At 39.7% G+C, this 23,678-nt stretch overlaps 1 protein-coding gene across 1 annotated transcript in view; it reads left to right on the top strand.

Moving 5' to 3' along the window:
- Positions 1-22,812, top strand: part of LTO1 (LTO1 maturation factor of ABCE1) — an 84,550-nt gene extending 61,738 nt beyond the window's left edge. Inside the window, exon 6 of the mRNA XM_032189251.1 lies at positions 20,393-22,812. The gene's annotated coding sequence lies outside the window, so the exon portion shown is untranslated. The remainder of the gene's footprint in view (positions 1-20,392) is intronic.
- The last annotated feature ends 866 nt before the right edge of the window (positions 22,813-23,678 follow it).

The following is a 23,678-nucleotide window of genomic DNA, read 5'->3' as shown; positions in this document are numbered from 1 at the left end:
TCTTCTCCATCTGCTCTGTCAATTTCTTTTGACTTATCTTTTTTTAAAAGGCGCCAATTATGCGCAAATCAAATGAGTCTGTTTCTTCAGGTCCATTAATTATTACATTCCATTTACATTTTCTGTTTACTTTTTCCCTTCTCTATGGAAGCTATTGAAGGTCTGATGATTCAGAATGCTCTGGGAACACTATGTGGCTTTCCTTCTTGTTTGCCCATTGTAACGGAGCTCATTTTTCAGTGGAGGTTTCCCATTCTTTCTAGGAAAAATGTGGTCAAACCCATGTACTCCCAAACCTTTTGATCTCCTGAATCCTCTTCATATCCCAGATAAAAAAGTCAGTGATTAAGACAGAGTTCCTAAAAGGACACATAGTCAGGCTTCCCTTTGACCAAAATGGTTTCCCAGTGAATCAAACCTTTCTCAGCTCAGGGGGGGCTCGACAATAGGCCCTGAAAAGATGGATAGAGCAATTGTCCTGCTTAGTGATCCACGAAAGGAAAGGGGTCCTTAGTGAAGGGAGACCTACACTAAGTCTGACCTGACACTGCAGGAGTAAGACAATGAAAGGTCAAGGAGACTAACGAGAGGAAAAATGCAGACAATAGGTGCCACAGCTAGCACACAGCTCCTGCCACGCAGACTATGGGGCAGCAACGTTAACTGCCTCAGACATGTGAAGGGGAAGTGAAGCGGAAAGAACTTGAAGTTTCCTTCTTAAGAATTGTGGCCCAGCATCTTCAGGATTTACCCAGGCCTCACAGAGAGGTCAAAGTGACACAGCTAGACCTGAGATGAATGAAAAATAAAGATTATCTAATTGGGGAGGAGAAAAATATAGACGTCTTTTAGACCGAATGAAAAAGGCAACAACTTGATGTCTGGGATCTGCAGAAAGATCCCAAGGCGTTTTTGTGGGAGGAAGTAGAGAAAGTATTTGCCCAATTCTATTTAAACAAAAACCAAAATATCCAGAACAAAACAAACAGCTATCTATCTGGACTTGCAACGGGCATATTTCTCTTCTGCATGAACAAAAAGATCCTTAGTTCATGCTACCTGAGACTCAGCTCTCTGCATTTCCTTCAGGCACTAGGCAATTGTTGCTACGTGTGAATGAATTGTGACCAGTCTGGAGACAAAAGGAGGAATCTCTGTGGCTTCTGCAAGTATCCCTGTCGTCAATGGCATCTCCATTATCACTTCTTTGTAGCTGGGCCTTGGCCTCGTTAAACGGAACAGCCCCTTCCTGCTTGGGTCAGCCAAGTGCTCTGAATGCTACCTTTGCAGCTGTGCATCAAGGAGCCGCCCTTTAGAGATGTTAACAAATACCTGCTGCCACACCGCCGGCTCTTGAAAAGCCTGGTGAGGGAAGACAATCTCCCTCGGTTGGGTTTGTCACACAAAGAGCTGAACGTTTTTGCCATGTTAAACCACATTCTTCGTCTTTGCAACGGCCTGGTCTTTTGACAGCTGACATCACAGGCACCGAGGTTCATCAGAGAACTGTTTCCGTGGCAGGAACTGACAAGTGGAATAAACACACCACGCACTTAGCAGCGAAATAGTGCAGAGCTCCTAAATTCAGTGGGTTCAGGAAAGATGACTTGCTTTGCTTTGCAACCTTGCACCAAAATTACACTTCCCCAACGTGTAGAAATCAGATATGGCTGTAGAGAGAAGGGATTGGGGTGGTAGTATTGGTTAGGGGACTGCATGAAGAAATTAACCAGCACACTCGGATTTTATTCCCGGGTCAATTGCTGGCCTCTTGTGTGATCCCAAGCAAAGCCCTAGAGCTCCCTCTGCCTCAGCTTCCCTGTCTGGAAATTAAATCCAGCTTCTCTTAGGGAACTTTTTGGATCTTGTGTTAAAAGTACAGCAAATTATTATTTTTGCCTATTTATTTGATTAGACGTATATCAAAGAGAGAGAAAATATAAGAAGCATATGTTGGTTGAGGAACAGTGTGAATTTCAGTTGGCATTAGATGACTAATGAAAATTACAATTTAAGAATAAAATATTTTTCCGTATTCTGAGATGATGACTCAATCAAAACCAAATCCTCTTAAAAGCTATCTTGATTGGAAACTATTAGATAATTTCTTCAGAGGGTAGAGAAGGGGGGTAGATGATATTCCTCCTACAATTACCGAGTCTCCTACAAATGAAATGATCTTCTTGCATTCCAGTGATGACCCCAGACATTGATGAAAGCTGTGTTTCTCATCTGACCTCTTAAGTTTCCACCTTTGTAACTCTGTTTTATTACAATTAACTCTATAGAACCTGTAGATGAAAACAACACTTAGGGAAGAATGAAAGATGGAGCTTTTCTCTAAGGAACTTGCAGTTTAGGGAACTTTATTCCCAGTCATCTCCCCTAGTGATGGAAGAAATTCTACTCAAGATCAAACTGTAAAGTGACAAATGCTTTTAAAGCCTGTAGGTTTGCAAAAGCCCAAGCAGAAAGGGAATTGGGTATTTCTGCAGTGCTGAAGCAGAGAATTTGTATGAAGAAAGAGAAAAGATTACAATGCCTACATTTTCTGGACATCTGTTTTTGACCAAGCCAATCTGATCTGTAAACTTAATCAGGGATTCAGGTTAGAAAGAAACACAGATAATTAAATGTTTGCTCAAAATGCAGTAGCTAAAGCATAGTTTGAAACCCAGGCAAATGCCTGCTCCCCAGGCACTTTTGTCCAAAGCTGGTGAGCATTGTGGTTCTGAACATACTAGCTGTAGTTAACAGAAGTCAGCAACCACACATCCCAAGATAAAACAAGGAGCAGAGTACTTTATCTGGCTCTGGGAATGTGTAACCGAGTGTCTCAGACTATGGGCTGGGATGGAGAAGATAATGACTACTAATAGAGGTTTGCCCCAGGTGCTGAGCACAGATCCACACAACTTTTTTGTCATGAAGGATAAATGTTTGGGTTGTCCCTACAGTGACACTGCTGTACAGCCCTGGAGTATGCTTCTGAAGTGAATTTCCCTGTTGTTCCCCTTGTTGTGCTTTGGTTCACATCACAGAGCACATACATTTGACTCTTTTCGGGTCCATCTAAATCATAAGATCCTTTCCAACTCCAGGACTACCTAATTTACATGCAATCAGTGGGACTAGACTACAGTTGGTACTGAGTAAAATCCCTAAAGTGATGGAATTATGGATGCCGGGACCTCAGTGCCAATAGTAAGTAACAGCTGACATCCTTTCTGGGGTCAGCACTTACAAGCAGTGAGACAGCTCCAGGGCATTTCTCTGCAGCACTCTAGGGGCCAGCAATGGCAGGGGTGACTCTGTGGATTTGAGCTGAAGACCCCCTCCCTCCACCCTGCTGTTCACAGATCATTTTCCATCAGGTAGAACTGTGTCATCTGGCCTTTTCCTGGCTGCTCAGAATTAGGGCTGGAGCTCATGTTTTCTTAACTGCCATACATACTACAAATACAATACATCTGTCTAAATGTAAGGTAGGTGTATGCCTCAGATCAAATGAATCATGCTCTAGAAGTGCCCATTTTTTTTCCATTGACTAGCTCAGATATAATGAAGACCAGCTAAAGTGTGGTGAAACTGCTCCCACTCTACACACCTAATATCTCATTTTTTTTCAGGTAAAGTCTAATAGATTTAATAAACACTTCACATGTAAAGGAATAGTAACTCATTTAATCAATCTGCTGGCCAAATACCTATAGTCAGTGTGCTTTTGTATTGCAATCAGTGATAAAAAAAAAAATCCACTTAACACAGGTGCAATTAACATATAAAAATGGTAAACTGTGCTCTTTCTCTGTAGCCTTTAAGGACCCCCGTGAAGCTCCCTTGTGATCTTCATTGATTTTTTAATTGAGTTTAATTAGCCATTGAAACAATCTCCCAAAGTTTATAGTCTATTTTCCTTCATTGGAAAATTTTAAATCAAGATTATATCTTTTTCCAAAAGATATGGCCCAGGTCAGGTAGGGATGAATTCCAGGGAATGCAGAGGGCTGACGCACTGCAGAAGGTCACAGCAGCTCATCAGACCAATCTCTTGTTATTTGCATGCTGTTAATTGGAATTGTTAATGGGTGGCTTTTCTGCTGATGCAAAGGAGCACAGCAGCGCAGGAGGTGGCCACGATGAAGGGGGAGGCTCCGCTGCCCCCTTCCCACAGCCCCAGGAGCACACCAGGCAAATCGCAGCCTGGTGCAGTGGTTTCCCTACGGTCCCCAGTGCCCAACCTGGACATGTCAGAGAGGTGCTGTGGTTTGAGCTGCCTAAATAATGAACTAAGAGAAACAACTATGCTAAACATGGAGAAGAGTTCACGTGAAAGCTTGTCTAGGTTAGCTGGGTCCTCTCGGGTCATTCATGAAATTTTTGGGGCAGAAAGCAAACTGTTGGAAGGCAAGGACTGTAGTGGGCAAGCAGAATGTAATGCTGCTGGTAGTCAGCTCTTGCTGATGAGCTCCTCAGCTAAGTTTCACAGATAGCATACTTTCCAGAACCTCTGGGCACTTTCTATAGAGCAGTGCTTCTCAAACTTTGTTTGTGGACACCTAAATGCGCTATGTTGGAAGTACAAAGCCCTCGATAGCAGATTGAAGCATACTGCCAGGGGGCTTGCTTTTCCAGTTGCAGATTGAATGTACAGACTCACAGGATGACAATCACTTTAGAGGTACAAATCAAGGCATACTTTAAAACATTTGCCTGAAGCTCAGAAAACCCTAAAGTACTAGAATTTTCTTCATTCATTCCATGTTTGGTTTTAACTCTCATTTTCAAATCCTCCTAGACAGTATCACCATGAAATGAAGACTCATCAAAGTGTTTTACCAAGGTAAAGCGATACAATCTTCAATATTTTGTCAAAAGCTTTGTTTCATTTCTCCCTAGGAGAGGTTTTGTTAATCAAAATGGAAACTGGCTACATGGGGCCCAACATGTAACATTTTATCCCAGTTGGATCTGAGGGATACAGAGCATTTTGCTGTATTAGGTCATAAATTTGGGCCAGATACTGCAATCAGTCTACTCTAGACTCCTAATGTGAGTGTGAGTGCCATATATAGGTCAGCTACAAAATGAGGTAATTTTTAAAAGGAGATGTATTCTCATGGAATATGTCATGATTTATATGGGTCCCACAAGGCCATACCCCAAGCATTTAGTGAAGTGATGTGCAAATCTAACTGCATTTTATCTAAAAATAAGAAAGGAACCACAGCAACAGAATTGACTTTATAGTTGTTCTGGTGAATAAGGAAACAAAGAGGGCGTATTTTCCTATAACTGAGCACGGCTATGCTAGTCAGTTTAACACCACAATGCTCTCCACCAGCTTTTGGCCAATACATGGCATGAATATCACTGTCAGAATTATCCTGATTAATGAAGAACAATTCATGCTGATCAAACAGACCGTGAGGTGGTCAGTGCCGAATTAACTAGCTCAGTGCTTCTCAAATGTCTTCGGACACTGCAGGCTTTTGTAAAAGGGCAAGACCAAGTAGGACAGTAAAAATTGCAGTATAAAGGTTAATTACTCACATGCCTGCTCATGCTCACCATTACTGTTTGGTTCTCATTCATGTTCTAACTTGAATTTGTTTGCCATTTTCTTTGCTCCATTCTCAATGGCCACGTTTGCCCCTTTACCCACTGTTTTACGATTGAGTCCTGATCACGTCTCATGTTTGTTACTGTCACATATTTAATATCCTTAATGATAGTTTATACTTCTGTAGCACCTTCCACTTACTTGTTTCAATGTTTTTCATATGCACTAACAAATGAAACATCTCAATAACCCTGTGAAGTAAGGATTGCTCTGTCTGCTTTACATGTAGGTCAGCCACACTTAGATAGGTTACAGTTCATGACTTGCCCAAGGTTACACAGGAAATGTGTGGCAGAACTCGGAATGGAAACCAGATTTCGCGCTCTCCTGCCTTAACAACAAGGTTATCCTTTCTCTTTGTGATGCTTTTGGGCAGTTCATATGGATCTACGCATATGTTTCAAATGAGCTAAATTTCCATGAACTTACTGTTTCAAACAAAAGTGGATGAATAAATGACAAAGGCCTAAATTATTGAAAAATGGCAAAAGCCGCTTGGCGATTTGCATACCTGGTCACAGTTGTTGTAGACATAAATAGTTAATTGATTACATGCATAATTGTAGGAACTGGGCATGCAATTTTCTGAAAATTTAGACCAAAATGCACAGAAGGGTAACTGGAGAAAAGGGGGAAGAAAAGGTTTAATGTAATACATGTGCATAATGAGCATGGGTTTAAGCCATAAAGGATCCTATATTTAATTGGACCTAGTACTAGAGTGTGCAGCTCACAGATCTTGCTGTGCACATGGTCACTCTGATGAACTAGCTAAAAATCCATTATGTCCTGAATCTTCTTCCATTGACTAAATAGTGATTTTCTTCTCATGCCACCGACAAGAGTAAGTAGGCATGCTCATCACTCTGTTTTGTGTAATCTATTCATCTCTTTTTAAAGCAAACATGATCAGAAAATCTTGGGATTTTTAAGACTGTTTTCAGTTTGCCAAAGACTTGTAAACTGAACCACAGTGTGATCAGAGCTTTACTAAGTAACAGTGCTAAGACATGCTGAGCACTGTGGCGCACAGAAGCGCAAGCAGGAGTCCTCAATGCCAGCTTCCCCTGAAGAACTGACTTCAGTATTACTGCTTGCCAAAAAAAAAAAAAAAAAAAAAAAAGGATGGAAAACTTGTGTTTAGAAATACATTCAGTCACAGAAAAATCCTACAATTCCTGTTTGAGCGGCAGTTTTACCAGCAGCTGTTTCCTTAGCTAGAGAATAGGAACCATCAACTATATAGCTGGGGTAAATCAGGACATCTTGCTTGTGTCCCAGATTGGAAGTATGGCACTTTGCACCAAGATTGGATCTAGCCTTGTGGCTTTCAAGGTGGTAAAAGATGTTTTCACTTGCAGTGCGTCTGACAGATGATTGTCTGGAGCAGATAGAAGGGCCTGGAGGTTGTCAGTGCCGTGTTTCTGTTCTTTGTGCTTCATTGAGTCCATTTCTTGTTGATTTGATAATGAGAGGAAAGTGTGCTGTTAGTGGATTCTGAGCAACATGCTGCAAGTTTATGAAAATGAAAAATCTTTAACAAGAATTGAAAGGAAATCATTGACTTATGGAGGGAGCTTCAGTTAACCATAGATTAATTAAAAAATAATACAACGATGAGCATGGGATGAGAGATGAGAGAAGATTGAATTTTGCCAGGAGCAGGACTGTTACTGGACTCAGGCATGTGGGTGGAGGGATAATAACACCCGGCCATCTGCATACAGTGCACAAAGTCCTGCTGGCAAATGCTGAAATATTACAAGTCAAATGCAACTGGCAAAGTGTCAGCAACTGTTCTGGAGACGCTGTTCGGAATAAAACATACATGTGGAATTCTCTGACATCATCTATCTAGGTGTATTTTTCCCCTATTTATAGGGCTAATGTGATGTGAAGGTAATCAGGCAGCACAGTACAGCCAACATATTTTAGGGGTTATAATAGGTGTCTCTTGGCACAAGGTAGGAAAACACAGAGGCAAAGATCTGTCTTCAGCTACAGCGGTGGGAGCGACTGTGCTGCTGGGAGCAGAGGGAGCCCCGAGGCAATCCCCAGGCAGGCAGCGCTGCGGGCAGGGCATGGCCTCACCGTAACATCTGCCCTGGGCTGGGCAGACGAGAAGGGAGGCTGGCAGCAGCAAGGTGATGCAAGGCTTGGCAGGATGGAAGGGGAAAGGGATGTCTTCTCTCCCCTTCCTCTCCTTTGCTTTCTACCAGAGAGTATTTTGTGTGCACGCATGGGCTCTGCCTGCCCATGGGGATGTGGCGGCTCTGCTTAAACCTCACGGGCATATGAACACTCACACGCAACCCCCTGCATGAATCACACACCTTGTGTTTTAATTGCATTCCTGCTCTTTGCCTCCTTTCTCTAGGCTAGCAGAGTGGGGTGTAGGGTATGTGTGACCTCTGCGGGATCAGGCCTGCAATTTTGGTTATCTCCGCCTCTGCCAGACCTGCAGGGACAAGCACAGCTGCCGCTCCACTGCGGCGCACTCCTCTCCCCATGGTGGCAGGAGATGCTGTAGTAAAAAGACAGCTGTGAGCAGCTGCTGCCATCCTATTCTGAGTCTGTTACCAGCCCTGCCAGGCAGGTCCTCGTGCAAGACCTGCATGCACACATGGCCTGTGCCATGCCTTTTATACCAAGCCTTCTACTCTCAGTCTGTAGTTCTCTATTTACTGTTCACAATGAAGTGTCTTGCAGATAGGTAGGAAGCCAAAGTCCCAGCCCTAAGATTTTCTAATCTAGACTTGAAGTTGTTGGCAGCACTTCTGAGGCTATCATGAAGAGCAAAGCAGCTGCCCACAGCTTCAAATGGATAGAGAACAAGTAGGTATGGATCATGCCTGCCAGGGAATTATATGTTACTGTTTTTTAAAAATGTGGGTTCGTTTTCATGCTACAGTGATGGTGGTTTCACTTTGTGGACTAAACATAGGCTTTTTTAATTATCCAATTCATTTAATTTGTAGAGAGGAGGATTTTATGAAGTCGGATACTGTGGCTGTGTTGGTGAAGGAGTAATAATTCAGAGCCACAGTTATGAAGTGCTATTTAGTAGTGGTGGGTTTATACTTCTGGTTACTGCGTGCATTTATATTTTTTATGGTTTTGTAATTATTTATATTGGTAACAGTAAGTTTATGAACACAACTTTATTGTTGTGTTCATATTAAAGAACAATATAGTTTGTAGAACAATTATAGGAGACATTTTTCTCTATTATCTTGTCATTCGAACATAAACACATGGGCTGTTTGCAATAGGAAAAGAGTGAAATACACTAATTAAATGATGTCAAGAGATTGTATTTTACCAAGGTGAAATAGAGATTGTGTGTTCCAGCTGTTCACCTGGCCCTTTATGCGAAAGGACTGAACATCTGAGCAGTGAATCTACCAGACAGCTCATATTAGTGGAAAGATTAATCAGCATGGGTGTCCAGAGCAGTAATTTTATACTGGACAAGTACTGATGGAGCTACTGGAACCTCTTTTCTTCTTTTTACTCAACTTCCATTCACTCCAGTTGTGTTCATTACTCTGGTCTTTGAATACCTCTTCTACCACTACCTGAGCAGGTAGGAACTTGATTTGTAAATCTGGAACCATTAGTGGTGTGTCCTTCCATTCCAGAGAACCAAGTAGGTATGTCTTATCCAATCCCATGAATCTATTTAGCTTTGCTTTTTTTTTTTTTTTTAACAATTAGTACAGGTTTGGTATTTCTCACAGAATCACAGAATGGTTGAGGTTGAAAGGGACCTCTGGAGGTCATCTTGTCCAATCCACCTTTTCGAGCAAGGTCACCCAGAGCACATTGCCCAGGATATGTCTGTATGGCTTGTGAATATCTCCAAGAATGGAGACTCTACATCCGCACCTGTGTCCGTGCTCTGACATCTTCACTTCTCAGGTGGAAACATGTAATCCTAAATCCCTTGTCAGGTCCAGTAAAAAAAAATCATCTTTGGTTTTCAAATCTTTGCACCCTGTTATGTCTATTCCAGTGCCAAGGACCTCGTAGCTACTGGAGCAACACAAACATCACAGAGAAACACCAGAATACTTATCTAGAGGCAAGAGATTTAAAACAATCTCTTAAGAGGTAGAAGCACAAGTCCTTGTGAAAATTCCTGTTGTCCAAAATACTAATCATTAACTGCCATGAACAGATAAGACACTGGATCCCAGAAGATCATCTTTATCCAGGCAGCACACTCCTGGACCTGAACAGTCCTCCTGTTGTGGCTCCATTGCTCCGATGAGAAAGGACTCACTTCCAGATAGCTCAGGTTTCCCTGTGTCATGACTTGCTGCAGGCATTCTGTGGTGTCCTTAAAAATATTTTCCTTTAGTCATTAGTAAGGAGTCTTTTTGGAAAGCCAAGGAGTTACAGTAACATTTAAATCAGTGTCAAACTTCAGCGATCCTCTCCCTTGTATTGTAAGGAGCTAGAATTAGGGTTCTCAGAGAACATTTTGGAGAGTAGCAGGATAGTGGGGCAATGAGGAAAAAAAAGAAAGGGGAACTTTGTGTGATCGGTTTAACTTGGGTAGCAAAAAAATGACTCATGGAACACATCTTGAAAATTCTCTTGATGCCAGCAATGGAAAAAAGGCACTTTTACCAACAGTGAAGGGAAGTTTACTGAGGTGGTAGAAGAGAATTCTCATTGTGCTTGGAGATGTGGTTGGACAGAAGAAGAGCTACCCTAAATAGAAGGGACGAGATGCTGGGTTTATTTTAGAAACGTTATTGGCATTTTTCTTACTGGAATTAAGGGAGCCAGGAGTCTGCAAATGAACTGACCCAAACCATTCACCACAATCATAAAGTGTAGCAAAAGTGCAATGGGTTGGCATTTGCAGGCTTTGATTTTTTTTTTTTTTCCCTGTCTTGCCAGATTCTGGAATGCTGTATCACCTATTTAGTTTTTAAAGATAGCTTTTAATATACAAAATGTCGGTCTGAAGTGACTATTGAAACTGTGAAGATTTTCAAAAAATTCCAACCATTCTTTTGGTTTTAGCAACCATAAAGGTCTTGCAACTGTTATAATTTGTGGTGCTCACAAGGAAGTGACATCGTCTAATCAAAAAACAATAACAACAAAAAACAACAACAACAACAACAAAATCCAAGCCAGTTATCAAGGACATAATTTAGACTTTGGTTTGACAGCTTTTTTTTTTCTTTTTTTCTTCTTTTTTTTCTGCTGAATATGAACTGATTAAGTTCAATTATTTGTTAGGTGCATTTGTAGGTGTTTGTGGTTTTATATACTACAACAGAAAGTGGCAGCTTATATGCCATCCTTCTCTTTTCTTATGAAAATGTACTCTCTCATAAAACTACCAGAAGAACAGAGAAATATGGTTAGTCACTCCTTGATAACGTTGGATTAAGATTTTGCTTTATTTATGTTAGCAATAATCATTGTGGTTTAGTGGCATTTGAAACAGCTGGAACCTTCTGTTTCAGCTGATGTTTTGATATGTCATTTTTTCTTGGACTTTGGTCCTGATTTTCTGGTCTGTGTGAAACAGGCAAACCATTTATGTATCTCTTAGGAGTGCTTTTAATTTAGGAATTTAAGGGAATTATCAAAGGTGGTTATTTTAATCTCTGCCACTCATTCAGATGCCTTAGTGACTAAGGGTTAGTGACTAGGTTAGAAAATATTTAGGAATCTAAATTGGTACAGAAGTTAAATTCAAGTACTATGCCTTTAACCTGAAATTAAGCCCTGAAACCCCTTGCTCAACTGATGCTTAGCCCCAAAGGTACTTAAGGATCGTATGATCTTTTTTCCAGATTTAAGGTATACAAGTTTTGAAGTCTTGCACATGCTCAAAAGCACCTGAGGCCTGATAAAGCTGTGTGGCTAGAAACCAAGTCCATGTCCAAATCCCCGCAAAAGCTGCCCACCAGAAAAAAGATCCCACTGGAAAAGGGATCTCCATGCCACTGTCATCTGAGTTTGTTGTCCAGGACTGAGTGAAAGTCTGCACATGCAAAACTGAAAAACATGTAGGAAAATGCATGTGGAGCACCTTTACTTACAGTAAAATGGGTCTTTCTACAGTACTGCTGAAAAGCGTTGGGAAGGATACATGGACCACAAAGGCTGTTTAACAGTGCAATGGCAAATTAGTTAAACTCTACTGGGTGTGTTACAAATCTAAGTAGTAGATTAGATGTCAAGTTTATTGCACAATGGGATTAATTCCCAAACTTTTCATACTGCTGCTTATCTCCTATGAGCACCTGCCCCATCGGGCAGGGCTTCCAGGGTAATTTGTGTGAAAGGAAAACAGCATGAGCTGTGGCATTGGAGGAGCTAACAAATGTTCATGAGCCGGCCACAGTCCTTAACTAATCCTCATTTTTTTTTTGCTTCCAGGCTCCAGAGCCTGGAAAATCAGGAGATTTTATCAATGAAGGTCAAACTGGTGAGGTTTTAAATCTCAGGAGGCTGAAGAGCAAAATTATTTGTATGGTGGCAATCTGAATATCCAAAGGAACAGGGAAACTCTTGCATGGGAAGAGAAAAACAATTACGTCCTTATCTGGTGCAGTGTGACAAAACATTGTTTGCAGCCTGTGATTTCAATTTAAATTATTTGGGAAATTAGGCTCAAGACATGCAAGCACTAGATGCTATGCATGTTATGCTGCCTCTTTTCAACTTGGAGACAGGAATAACTGTTTGCTCTCATGGTGGGTGTCTATACGAAGCTATTTGCAGCATTATTCTGAGGAAGGATAAACTTCTCTGCAGCTGAGTTTGGAGACTACCACTTCTTTCCTTATATGACCTACTTCCAAAACTTTGCTTTTGTTTTAATTAGGCAAAAAATATATGTATGTGAATACAGTTCTGGCTCTTGACAGCAACAGTTCTCTGTTGCTATTACAGTTGGGAAGTGGCATACTGAACAGCATTCAGCTTAACTTTGGTAACTTGCACAAGGAAGTGGATCTTAAGACAAGTGCTTTCCTGTAATGTCAGAGCACAGGATGAGCTTCACCAACTGGAGCACATGGCAACTGTGGCATCCAGATGACTTTCCTTTAATATCTGTCATATTTTGCACACATTTTGTTCTGCTTGTCTTTAACAGTCTCTTCTGCATGCTTTCTAACTGTGGATGAGGACAGCCTCACCTGTACTGTTGGGGAAAAAAAGAGTGAAATTCTCATTTTTGTTGCATATGAAGGACACGTGAATCTCTAAATCTTGCTCATGGAAGAGAAGCTGGTTAATGTTTGATATTATGAGAAGAGGTTTCCATTGAGGAGCTTGGACTAAAACATGGCTGTGGGTTGAGACTACATCTGGCCCACAAAAAAAAAAAAAAGAAGCAGCAATAGGAGGCATGAATGGATAGGAAGATCAAGAGTCTTGCTGTCAGTGGGCTAGCTGGAGAGGCTTAGACCAGGTAATGTTGGCATGAAAGGGAAGGAATCAAAAGGAAGCGCAGATAATATCTGTCACCACTGATGTCTGTGTAAATAGTTAATAGATAAGGTTTCAGAAGATAAGTTCTCTAAGACCAATAAAATTCCTCCTTTTTTTTTGTGCATTGCAAAATGGTTTCCTTTGTTCAGTTCTTTGCATCAGCTCTTTACAGTATCAGTCCTCTACAGGATGTGCATAAGCTCCTTGTTATGCTGGTTTGCATTTCAGGGCTGCCTGAGAGGCTCAGCAATTCCTGGATGCTCTGTCCCTTAACCTGTAGCCCATTACCCTCAACATTTGGGTTTGGTTCTTAGAGGTGCCACTTTTGTTTCAGATGCAAAGTTTTTAACTACTGCCCAAGACTTTGTCACCTCTTGACCTGGCTGCAGCGATGTGCTCTAAGGCACAGCAGAGCTGAACTTCCTCTGGGGTGCAGATGGAGCATTGCTTCTTAGACTGTGTTTCCACCCGCAAAACAAATGAGTTAATTTGTTCATTGGTTTGTTCAGCCCTTTGCTTGTCCCTTCTTCATTCCTCTCTGTCCTCTCTGCCTTTTTTTTCCTTTTTTTTTTTTTTTTTTTTTACTTTCCTTTTTTTTCCTAGGAGGATGAGGAACTAATCAGTAGAAACAAGGCAGTGTAGCTTTTCTGTGATGTGAAGAGGCAACAGGGAAGCCAATAACTGAGATATTGTGACCTTTCTCAAAGGAAAAAGAAGACTTCTCTCCACTTTTCTCTCTTTGTAGTGTAATAGTAGAGATGTGGCAATTGTCTGCCTACTGCAAGCTCTTCCGGTTGCCATGTAGTTTCAGGGTAAAATGTTGCCCTGAAGCTTTGGTTTTAGCCATTTGGTAAGACATCTGTTTGAGTTTACATTTTTTTTTTTTCCCAAAATACTGGTGTCAAGGTATTTTACAAAACAGAATTCTCAGTCTTTAAAACCTGTCCTTCTTTTTACGCTCCAAACTTCACAGTATGATCCAAAAGAGGTCACCTTTTCTTGCCTCAGAAGAGATATACAGAAAAATTGCACTGATTTGTTAATGCTATTTCCTTTGTTTAATTTACTCCACCCCAAGAACTCCCTCTCATAAACTGGAAAGAAGGGCAGGAATTTGTTTTGGAATTCCCCCCACCCCCAAGCACCACCCTGTACCTAATGCCATGGCAGCTCATGCTCTTGCCTAAGGTGAACTTGTGGAATTCGGAGGTCCATTCAGAGTCCCCATGCAGGGACTGGACTGGGTGCCCTGTGGTGGCTGCTATATGGGGAGCATATCCTGATTGTGTATTAGTCATGTTACAACTGTTACAAGCCTGAAAAATCTGGGTTTTCAATCTGGATTTCTCTCTAACCTCAAAGAATGTCCTGACACTATAGATTTTAGGTCTACAGGACAGTAGGATTGGCAAGTCTACAAGATCCCTGTTTCTCTGGTGAGCAGCGTAGGTACAAGAGGGCAGAAATGGGACGGTGGAGATAGTCATACATTTTCCTGTGATGAGAAATTGGTGATAAGTGATGAACATCCACTACAATAGAATAACAGTTCACTATAAGCACCTACCAGGATTGTCTTCAAATTTATAGATCCTAGATCTAATGGTAATTTGTGCCTCTCCAGCCTACATGTGCTGTATTTTCTAAGCAAATGCAGAACTATTAAGGAACAGTAGCCTGTAATAAAAACATAGGAAAAGACATACTCTACTGTCATTTCATTGCAGACAAGAGGTTTGACCATACTAAAATGTGGGATGTGTGGCAACTTTTGTACAGGAGGTCCATGTTGACTGGTAGGACAGACCTAAACAGTACTCATAGCTAAAAGGCAGCAATCCTTCCCTTCTGAGACAAATTTCTTGACAGTAAAGCTCTGCTTTTAGTAACTTAAAACTGGTCTATTTTAATAACATCTACTTTGGATAAGACTATGAACATATTCAGAAAGTGAAGATAATGAAAAAATATTCTAATTTACTGAAGCACATTGAGAGACAGATTTTTCATCTCAGGGAATATTTTAGGGGTGAGTTTTACTTCCAGTCCTAATGAAAGCAATAAAAGAATACAGAAAGCAATTACAAAGCATGATTATGAATAAGATGATGTTGGTCAATCAAGTGATTTGTTTGAATAAAAGCTAAGTATTTCATCTAGATCTCACTTTGAAATAGGACAGAAAATAAGAAAAAAATATTTGCAGTGCTAAATTGGAAATGTCATTCTGAAAATGTAGTAACATTTAATTTTCAGCAAGTTGATTCTTTTGTTTTGCTCTTCTAAAGGAACATTAGACAAGATCACTCTTAAGCCACTGCTTTTTTTCTCATGAATTGGCAGTTTCTGAGAGTCTAAATGTAACTGATTTTTATGTAAAATACCTAACAATATGTTAAAATGATCCAATCTCAATGAGTTACTTGAAGGTGTTGCTATGAACCTGTATTATCCAAAAATATCTGAAGCAGTCCTAAAAATAAGGGTTTGTTTTATTTTCTTCACAGTCCTTGGTCAGCCAAAGTATTTGTATGGACAAAATTATAATAAAATGAAAAAGAAAAGAAAAGAAGGATTAAACAAGTTGCACCGATTTTTCTGTTAGTCTAGAACTCTTTGTCAGATATAATTTTTTAACCCAAGTGGAAAAGACTTCAAGCCAGAATGCTGTGTTGCTTTCAACAGTCTGTTGTAATTCCCTTTTATTTTCACATACTAAGCCTAAGGAAGCCTCTAGAATATTTTCTAGCCATCTGGAATGGTATCCTAGAAAAGCATGCATTTGTTGCTGAGGTAAATACTGTTCTTGGTCAACTTCAGCTGCAGCTGTTTGGGTTTTTAGCCATTGATTTGCACTGTGATCTCTGTGTAGCACTGCTCCCTACTGCTTGACAGTAAGAGAGAAATTTGTCCCTATAGCTGTCCAGTGGTATTACTGGAGGCCCAATGACACTTACGGTAAACTGTGTTCATTATGGTGGCAATTAAGCTCAACAGTAGCTTTCTGGAATCAATGGAAATTAAATGCGGATAACAGACATTAATTGAACATTTATTGGAAACAATTTAAATTATGTATAGTTGTGCCTTAGTTAGTGGCAATTAATGACTACCATTTGGGTATAAGCAGAACTGCTGTAATGTAATGAAAGTCAATACAAGCAGTTACAAATGGCTGAGATAAGGAAGTGCTTATTGATATTAGTGATCTTCAATATTTTCCATTGGAACTATAAGCTGATACAGACCATATTGCCATGTAAAGTGATAAGAAATTGCTAATAACATTTTAAATGTAAAGTGTCACTAACCTGGTAATTTGCTACACTGGGTATTGAAATAATTAATGCAGTAGATCATTTTTAATTATAGTATTATATTTACAGATAAACTGAAACTGAGACTGTTATTGATTAAAAGAGGTGCCATACTGCAGACTTGTCTAACCCTGTAAGAACTATATCGTTCTTGAATTTCATATAGTGTAGCTTAGATTTTTACATCTGATTTGAATTACTTGAATGTCTTAAAGATCTGTGTTCCAACCAGATGTGAGAAATGGCTTTGGTTTGGAAAGTTTCAAGGAAGGACCACCAAATAATGAGGAAAAAAACAAGTCTGTATTCTTTTTTTCCCTACACCTTCACTGGAAAATCAAAACATAAAAATGTAGCCCAATTTTTTAATATAAATTGGATTCTTGTCAGGAAATTGTTCTCTACCTGCAAAGTATAATTATCCTTTTTCCAGCCTGGTATGTTTCTCAAAGTAAAATTATATACAGCTTTACTGCAATTGATAAACCTCTGTAATTGGATGTTTCTGTACTAGTCTCGCTATTTACTGTGCTTTGTGTATGCTGTGCTACAAGCCACTGTTTTAACTATACCGAATATCTGCTAGTTAAATACCACTGACTATACTGACTACTGTAATTGGCTGTACAGATAGAATACAAATATTCTAGTTAACAGTACTAAAACATAACACCTTTTTCCGTTTTTCTTGTCAGTAAACATTTTCTTTTTAAAGTTAATTTAGGTATTTTTAAAGTTCCTTATAAGGAGTCAACAAGTATTCAATTTAAAATGGAGTGCTACCTCTTTAAAAGGAAGATTAATTCATGTGGCACTTCATTTTGTTTTGTTGTCTTTCCTTGATGGAAGTACATTATCTCTCAGAATCAGATTTTTTTTTTTTTGTTGCAAAGCTATGTGATAAAGAAAAAATAGATTTTTTTTTTTTTTTTTTTAAATATTCTGTGACCTGTCAAGAAACCTCTCTATTCCTGTAAATTTCTCATTGGAGAACTGAAGATGACTGCTAGAAACTGACCACAAAAAAAAAAAAAAAAAAAACAGAACGAAAAAGGCAAAGTGAATTTATCTAAACAAGGTTGGAAATTTCTTTGGAAATACTTCTGAAGCACTGTTGAACACAGCAGTGCAAAACTGAAAGAATTAACTAGTTTGTTATGCCATATACAATGTGTAACACTGGTATGTATTTCAAGCTAGTGGTAAAAACAAAGGAACTATAGTAAACGGGTTACTATTAGATCACAGAGATACTATCTCTACTTACCTGTGAGAAGTCCAAGGAGTACAGAGACCAAGTTTAAAGTACTGAGAATGACTGGAAAATATAACTGGCATTATTCCTTTTAATTATACCTGGTGATTTGTTCCGGGATTTATAATCCTGACCTTGATATTCTATAAACAGAACCTTCATTTAAAAGGGATTAGGGTTGGCTATGTGTGATAACCCACCTTAACTTAAACTCTGTCTGTAAGAAGATGCCAGGTTACGGAGCGCCTCCTAACCACTCCCTTCTGTCACACAACTTGTCTGCTGCTAACAAATGACTACATTGCTTTTGGAGAACTCCTCCTGCCACCACTGAACACATCACACACAAGCCTACCCAGGTTACAAAATGCTGTCTTATTAAGATCAACATTAGCATTATTGGGTATTGACATACATGACACACACAAGTTCAATAAGCAATATTTTATGCATCTATGAGCAGAGTATAAATGAGTTTTTTATGGCAAAGCATCAGCAGAGACTTCCATAGATAATCCAACCATGCCGAATCTCATGGTCTCAGGAAGGCAAAGGCTTCCGCTACAGATTGGCTTGTGAACTCAGTCAAGTGCAGACCAGGAAAGGCTCTTCTGCACCCTCCAAGCTGGTCAGGTGGAGGCTGGTTCCAGCCCAGAAAACTTGCATCGCTGAGTAGCCAAACATCTTGTGTGGCCTCCTTGGCTTCCACACTGGTCTCAGATTGAGTCAACTCAGAACAACAAAAAAAAAAAAGCTGGGGAGTGCATTGATGTCTGAAGTAGAAACCATAAGGGCACCAGTATCTCTAGTCCCAGCAGAAATAAACCGCTAAGAACTATGCATCTTTCCTATGTGCAAGTGGCAAATGAACTAAACTGTCCTCATCCTGATTGTGTCTCCTGTCCAGCTGGAAATTTGGGGAAGGATGTCCATTTCTTCTGCAAATTCCTTTGCACATACCACACACACACACACATACACAGCTGTGAAGTGGTTACATCCTTGCTGTGAGTTTTGTTGCAGGCTGGGTTAAGCCTTGTTGAAAATGGTAGGCTTAACCACCGCCCTTCTCTTCTGAGCAGTAAAAGACAGTTCAGCACACGTTTCTGCCCAAAACAAAGGCAAATGCAAGGTTGCCTAGGAATTTAAAAGATCTGGGTGGGGAGCCTTGGTGAGTTTGTTTTGGGCAGGGTTGTATGTAGAAAAGAGAGAGCAGACGCAAAAGCAGAGAGAGCTCAGAAGCAGACCTGAAGGAGAGGTAGGCAGTCTGTAGGAGTTGTGGCGCACAGCTCTGGGAGGAGCCTGCAGAGGGGGATTTCAGTCCTGATGTTTGCTGAAAAGATTCTGGGAATGAGAGCAAGAAATCTTTTTCTGATTACGTGAATCCTCGTGCTCAGGACAGCAGAGTTCAAGCGTCTTGTGAACAGAGAGCATCTCAGCAGGGACACCTGATTTCCCCCACTAGCTAACCCTCCTGTTCTCCAAGCCGAACAACTTACGAGATGCTGAATTTCACTTAGTAGTGGCTCAAAAGTGTGCAGCCATGTGTAGAGTACTGTTCAAAGCTGTACATAACCTTCGTCATCTCAAGTAATGAAAAGTTGTGAATAAAACACACAAGAAAGGATGAAGAACCAGGAAGAAGTCTGCTTACTTCTGACCTATGTGCTTGACATGCATGACCAAAATACTTTGCCACTACCTTTAGCCATCAGAGAGTTTTGAAAGACTGGTTATTTATGAGGCCAAACTAAAATCGACTTCGGGAAGCCCTTATAGGTCTACTTTTATATTAATTGAGAGTCACAATCTTATCCAATTTATTTGAAAATTCCCAGATAAACCAGTCTTTATTTCTGGATTATGAACAGTGAATTTGGCAAATTCTGTATATAGCCAAAACAAAGAGTCAGGGACCATCTTTAGATAGGAATTGTAACTGAAGTAATTGAACCATCTGATAACAAACAGTGAAATGGGCCCTGGACAGCTTTTTAAGTCACAGTTTTAACAAGAGCCTTGGAATATTTACCTTTGGTAGGATAGCAGATGTGGTAACCCAGAGATTTTGTAGGATTTTAAAAACACGTAACTGTAATTTATTTCTATATACTTAAACTGGGGCCAGAATACTTATCATTGCAGAAACAGGGATTTATAGCACTTTATTCCCTTTAGTGTTCATGTGGAAGGCCATGGAGTCCATGCTCCTAGACTTGCTGATAGTAAGATAATCATCTTTGAAATGAACTTCCCAGGAACCAATTCCAGCCAATGGAAATGCTACTGCAGCCTTCAGTGGGAGTAAATTTCAGTTCTAATGTTTTTTATGACACTTCTATTTGGGACAGATAGATGAACAGATACGTTTACTTGAGCATTCATAACAAATGTATGCCAGTAGGTTGTTTTTTTTTTCCTGATGTTATGGTTAAATGAGGCTTGTAATGTATTTCTCATTTTGTAACAAAAGCCCCTGTGAAAAGCAAAGGATTTGTGTTGAGCAAATCTTTTAAATATTAAGCTAGCTTATCTTGTTCATCTTCTTGTTTACTACCCATTCCTTTAAAAGGAAGGTGTTTATGATATGAGGTTTGGCAAAAATTTCATACAATTTCAGAATTGTATTTTATTTGTTTGTGATGCAGAGAGAGGAAGAGAGAGGATTTTCATCATTTCAGCTATTTAAACATTCTTTTTTTTTTTTTCCTTCACATTAAATTGCAGCTCACCATGACTTGCAATGACAGATACCAACCCCAGCAATCAATAATATACAGTGGAAATGCCAATGGACTCCTCAGAACAGCACTGCTAGTGGCATCACTCTTTACTGCTATTGAAATGAATTCAAAGGAGCTGGGCTTTTGCTCTCAAATCATGCATTATGTTATCACTTTTCTATTCTCACATCATTTATTTAAAAGCAATTGTTTCCTTGATTCACAGCTATCCACACATATGTGATATGAAACATTACATGCCATATTTTATCTCTCCCTGGGTATAAGTCTACAATGTGTTGATGTTGATGTGAGATGAGGATGCTCAGCACTTCAACAAAACCAGGACCTAAGTAAGAGGCGAATGTAATGTTTCAACAAGTACAAGTAACAAATGGACATGGTGAAGGTGGTGATTAAAGACTGTTGTAAGTACACTTTGGGGTTCTGATGTTGCAGTACTAGCCTGCTTCTATTTTACTCTTGCAGCTCATTTCTTCACAGAATACCACTTGTCACTTACTGTTAATGTTTCCTTGCCGATCTTTTACATACTGTTTTTATTTAATGATTCTTGACCAAGGGAAGAATTCTGTGTGCAGTGGCACAGGCTAGAGCGCTGACCTCTGAAACACTGAGTGTTCTGACTTCCTTCCTCCTCTACCAAATTTTGCAGTGGGGAGGGCACTCAACCCTGTTCAGCAGACACTGAGAGTGGCACTCACCTCACCTAACTTGGAGGTAGAGAGCTACTCATCAGCTGTTTGCTCCCATCCGCCTTGTAGCTGATGGGAAGAAAGAGGCAACTATAGGCTGTGGTTCATCTTACCGATCTTAAATATCAAGGATAATGTGAATTGAGACCTGATAGTGCCTCATGCTATGGTGAGTCATTCAGTTATAACTGCGTACACAGTACATATCTACATTTGCTCAGCTGCATCCCATGTCTCGATACTTCTCTCACTATGACCTTAAGTCCAGGGTAATTCCAGCTCAAGCCATTTTCAGGATTTACACAAATTGCCTCAAGCCTTTTCTTCACTTATCTTGAAGGCACTTTGATAAATGTCCACATTCAAGGATTTAAAAAAAAAAATAACTGAAATCACCTCTTGACAATGCAACATTTACCACACACTAAAGCAGTTCATTTGGATTTCACTTACATTAATATTTGGGTATCAGCAGGAAGCGGTGTTTCGCAAATACTATTTGGCAATGTGTTCATGATCTTCTGCATGGATTCATTCACTGCAAAAAAAAGAGAAAAGATTGTTTTACGGATAAAATGTTGTCATGTCACAGGCCAAAATGAAGGAAGTTCTTTTGTTACAAACTGAGATGTTAAGTGATTTGTTTGGTGTTCTTGCCTTAAATAGTCTGGGCTTCCCTTAAAAAATAAAACGTGAAATTCACTGTTAGTTTTTTTAATACTCTCTAAGAAGTCACAGAGCCTCTTACATTGAATCCTGTCCTTTGAATTGCTTCTTTTTTTTTTTCTTTTTTAATTTTTTGTATATTTTTCAAATTCAGACCTTTATCACCAACCAAATAAATCTCTCATTTTGACAATAGAAAATCTAGCTCCAAATCTGAATTTCATAGTTTGTGTTTCCTTCTACTTCCTGTCTGAGAGCATAGTTACGGCAACTATTTGCACAAGTTCGTATCTAATTGAAACCCTGTTGACATGTGTATGTGCTAAACAAAGGAATGTAATAAAAATTTATGAGTTAGTTACACTTTGAATCAATAAAGTGTTAAAGAGTTAAAAAGAACTCATTTTTTCTCAGGTCTTTCAGGCCAGGAACTGTTTGCAATGCACAGAGCACATCTGGGACATTATTCCCTTTCGCAGTGTCCTATATACATATCTTTTTTGATTACCATGAATATGACAGAGATCTACACAGTGAAGCATGATGCAGTGATATGAAACTCTCTCAGTGATTTTCAAAATATGCAACTCATAAATCATCCATCTTAACCTGGGCCCAAATTTGCATGAAAACGTGGTAGATCGTCTCAAAAGGTAATTTACCCAAAGCCCAACCAATCCCAGCTGTGTGAAGCACATAACAAAGTTAAGAAGGTAGATTTCACATGGCTTCAGGGTTTGTAATGGATGCTTTGCACAGCTGTAATGATGAGTGGGTGAGGAGAGTTAAGAATGAATGAAGTGTGGGTGGTGGAAATATTCACTGGGCATGTCACGGCCAAGGGAGGAAGCACAGGGGCCTCCCGGTCTCCACAATGGGAAGGACATCAAGGCTCCCTGGACAGGGGTCCTACTTATTTATTTATTTCAGCTCTGACACATTCTCATTAGGAAGGCAAAAAATGTGAAATTGATACAGTTTCTTTTGAACACAGGGAGATGACTGTGGCTGTGCAGCAGAACTGTCTTATAATCTGCTTCCAAACGTGTGGGTGCCTCTTGGGTTTCCTCAGATATTTTATGGACCGTTTTCAAAGATTTTTATAAAATCAGGCCAACAATGTCTGCATCCCCTACCACATCAGTGAAAAATTGGACCGTGTTTCAGAGTCATGTAAATTCCTTCTATAAGAAACATTTACATTTTACTAAGTGAAAATTTAGCAGACCACTTCATGGGTGAATTCATCCCTGGTTTGTCTCCCTCGTTGCAGTACAGTTACCACAGGGATGGGTTGACTAATAGGTTACCACTAATGAACAGAAAAATGAGTAGCATGTATAACTGAACATTACAAAGGTTTCTTCCAGGATTGCCACGGCACGTTCAGATAGTCGATAAGATACTTCATTCTTACCGTTCCTGTATTTTCATGAGAACTTATCTGTAACTTATCAAAACCTGAAGACTGGTTTATGTTTCTTTATTGTATTATTATATGGCACAGTAAGTATAATAAAGTAATCTCCTAACTGTTCTCCTTGACTTCTCATATTCATTGCTCTTAGGTTTTCTTGCACATATATACAACAACTTTCGTATCTAAGGTCCTAGTAATTTAAACATAGTCCACTTCTTTCTTGGCTAAATATTCTTTGCAGTTAGGACTTGATTAGGCTGGAAAATATTAAAAATATGTTGACTAATGCACTGTTACAAATACAGAAAGTGTAACATTTAAATAATGATAGATAATTCATGGTCTAGTATAGGATTAACTATGATCTTCTGATGGGATTTTAAATATGGGCTCTTTATTTGCCTTGAATGGTTGTTCATGGTTCACAGTTGTAACCACAGCTGATACAGCAGTTAAAAAGATGCTGTTCTACAAAGCTACCCCTATCG

Source organism: Aythya fuligula, chromosome 5, assembly GCF_009819795.1.
Source record: "Aythya fuligula isolate bAytFul2 chromosome 5, bAytFul2.pri, whole genome shotgun sequence".
In the NCBI taxonomy this organism is placed as follows: Eukaryota; Metazoa; Chordata; class Aves; order Anseriformes; family Anatidae; genus Aythya; species Aythya fuligula.
Note: the sequence above shows the minus strand (reverse complement) of the source record. Positions and strands in the feature narration are given on the sequence as shown.